Consider the following 3548-nt stretch of genomic DNA (forward strand, 5'->3'; position numbering starts at 1 on the left):
AAAACAGGATGTATCTCTAAATGTGGAATTATTGGTGATTTTTATCTTCTCTTCATTTCTTCATATTTTTCTAATTATCTACAGCAAAAACATATCAAGTTATAACTGAAAAATTTTATAATAAATAGTTTCCTAAAATCAATGTATATAGCTTTGTATTTTCATAGCCATAGGATACACAAAGGATTAGATACTGTTCATATGGACAAACTAATTAGAATTATAGATTCATTTATTTTAGTTTTCTCCACACATTTAGCCTGCTGGCAAATGCTCCATCTGCAGTCAGTGATGGGAACAGTGGACCCTGACACTCGCCACTCTCACAGAAGGCCTGTGTGCACAGCAGAGACACATGGTTGTTGAGACGCATCCTGAAGAAAAGCCAGCCTGCCAGTACCTAATACAACAGTACTGAGAACAAAACTGCAATCTCTTCAAAGGTGTTTCAGTTAGAATAGAATTTCATATCCAGTTATAAATGGTGGGAATCTAGGCTTAACAGAAAATGGTTTATTATTACAAAAGGACAAAGTTCTCTAGATGACAAGACAAAGGAAATGCCTCCTATCCTGCAGAGATGCTTAATTAGTTGTTTTAAACAAACTGATCAATTGAATGTTCTGGCTTTTCAGGCATTGTATATGATTTGTTAATAGCCTTAAAACCATGCTGAATATCAGTTATCAGAAAAAAGCTCAGAATATAGAGTTCTTTCAGATTGTAACTATATCAGGGTTACTTGTCTGAACATTAATTAGTATTATACTATAAATGAACAGAAATAATGGTTAATAAAGATGTTTAGCACAGGCTTTTGGGCACTAAATCACACTTAAAACACTCATAGAACCACAACATGACACCACACAGAACTGGATTTTTTTTTTTTTCAGTTTTGGCTGGGGCTGGACTTGACCCCACTACCTCTGGTATATGGGGCTGGTGCCCTATTCTTTGAGCCACAGGCACCACCCTAGAAGTAGATTTTAACTTCTTCTTTGTATCAAACTACTGCTTGCAAAACAAAGATAATTCTGTTTCTCCTAATATTTCATGGAAGAAAAAATGAGCTTCTGTGACATATTAAAAATATACAGAGAGCCTTTGTCCTTGGCCTCTGACACAAACTCCTAAGTGCCTTAGAATTTCCTGAGTGGCAGGAGATTCTTTTGTTCTAATGAAGTTCCCTCGCTGGTCCCTAAACAGCTTCAGAATGGGGTCAGTTGGCAGAAAGACCAAACCATAACCAAAAGCTTAGGATTCTAGCTCTCACCCCTCAACCTTCAGGAAGGGTTAATAATGGACCCGACTTTCCGAAAGGAACCACTGTAGAAACCCCTACACAATGGGGGTTTTAGAGAGAGCTTCTGGCTGGTGAACCTAAATCTTAGAAGCACGGTGTTAGGTAGACAGCCAGGGACCTTCAGCCTTGCTGGGAACAAAGGTGGGTGCCCTGAGCTATCGCCACACCTGAGGGAGGAAGAAACACCCTACAATCTCCCGCTCAGAACTTAGCACCAACGGGAAGAGAATGCAGAGGATTCTCTGGCCGGAGGCCAAGCAGCACAGGCACAACAGGATGTGGACCGTGGCCTGGAACAACCTTCAGCCTAATTACCGTGTCAGCAGTGGTTCACCTGCCCCCACCAATGGGCTTTCAGAGAGGCTCAGGGGAGACCTGCATGTGAGTAAGACAAGACGGAGGTTACATAACTCCCACTGTCCCTCAAAGTAGCTTCATGATGATGTTTGAACCGTAGGCTGAGTCTATGAGATGTAAAACAGGCCCCAGACCATAACCACCTGAGGCCTTCCTGTTACAGCATGGGGTGTGCTCACTGTCTGTGGTGAACATATCGTCAGATGTTGAAATTAAAAACCCAGAGTAAGGCACCACCTGCCTGCCTTACTTTGGTGTGCCTGGGCACTCTTCAGCTGACAGCACACCGAGAACCCAGAAGAGACTAAGGGACGGCCAACCCCACGGTGGTCCCTCCAGCCAGGGCACACCTCCTCCCACAAGGGGCACACTGCGTCTTCGTCACCTGGCTGTTCCTGAGTTGTATCCTTTGGAGTAAACTGGTAATTAAGTGCTTCCCTGAATTCCATGAGTTATTTTAGCAAATTATTAAAACCAATAAGGAGATTTTGTGGAATCTCTGACTTTATAGCCAAGTCACACAGAGTGCAAGGAACGTGCGACTGGGATTTGAACTGAGGGTAGTCCTATGGAACTGGACCCTTGACCCTGTACGATCTGAGGCCAACTGCAGGTGGTCAGTGTCAGAAATGAAGTGACTTGTGGAACACCTAGTTGGAGCACAGAGAGTTGGAAAATTGGTTGTTGAAAACTGGTGTTAGAGAACACCTCACTTCCTAAATATAATCTCTGCTTAACTGAGGAAAAATCATATTAACTTTTAGGAAGCCTTTTCAAATTCAATTTATGTTCAAGAATTGTAGTAAATAATTGAAATGATCATTTAATGCTTCCCAAAAAGGTTTGTATTGTCTCTGAATTCTTAATAGCTTAAAATACAAAAATTTAAGTCTTGTTAGAACAAAGTAGTTAGTTCAAAGGGGCTTTTTCTTTGGATGTGGGAGCAGTCTTGAGCATAACAATGTCCCCCAGGGGACTAGAAAAATCTTGTCACCTTCCAGAAGTCCCCAGCACCTCTTCAGGCACTGCCTGCACAAACTACTCTGCAGACACTATCACAGCAACATTTATCTGCATTATTTCTCCTGACCTCATTTCCCTTATTGAACTTTAATTTGCTAACAACTAGCCAATTCTCTGGACCGTGAAATGTGTTTTGAGTTACAATGTCAAATTCTAAAGTTAGTTCATCCCCAAGGTCACTGATAGAATTTCCATGAAGAATAGGGCTCCAGATCATTCCCACACAAGACAGGTGGGAGTTTGAATTGGATAACCATTGAGGAGAATATTTCCCTAATATATATCAAATACCTTCAAAATATTTATTCCCTTTTGTCCTATAAACACAAGTTCTGAGATTTTATGGTAAGAAAAGCTCAGAGTTACATACAAAACTTTATGACCATAAATGATTTATAATTACCAATTAAAAAAAAAAGTCTCATCATCCAAATATCTAATAATGAAGATTAAATTGTGATGTATCATATAATTTCTTAGAACATGTTTTTGGAAGTATTTTAAATTGTGGGAAAATATTTCCCACATGATGTTAAATGTAGAATAAAACATAAAATAGAAAATGCAGTCAAATTACAAATTTGAAAAAAAATCTATAGATAAGACATGGATATATTAAGAGAATGAGAGGTTAAAAGGGTGAAAAAGAGGGGGACAAAATAAAAGGAGAAGGAGGGAAAGGGAAAAGATGGAGAGAGGAAGACAGACTCACCAAAATAAAAATAAGCATTGATTATAAGTAAAGGAAATTTGAATGATATTATTTTCTTGCTTATACTTTTGTATAGGCCCAATTTCACAATAAATATTATGAAACATATACGACAGAACAATGGCTTAGTACTAATTCTACAGAAATAGT

This window comes from Otolemur garnettii, unplaced genomic scaffold (genome assembly GCF_000181295.1).
Source record: "Otolemur garnettii isolate 467f Iridium unplaced genomic scaffold, OtoGar3 scaffold00107, whole genome shotgun sequence".
In the NCBI taxonomy this organism is placed as follows: Eukaryota; Metazoa; Chordata; class Mammalia; order Primates; family Galagidae; genus Otolemur; species Otolemur garnettii.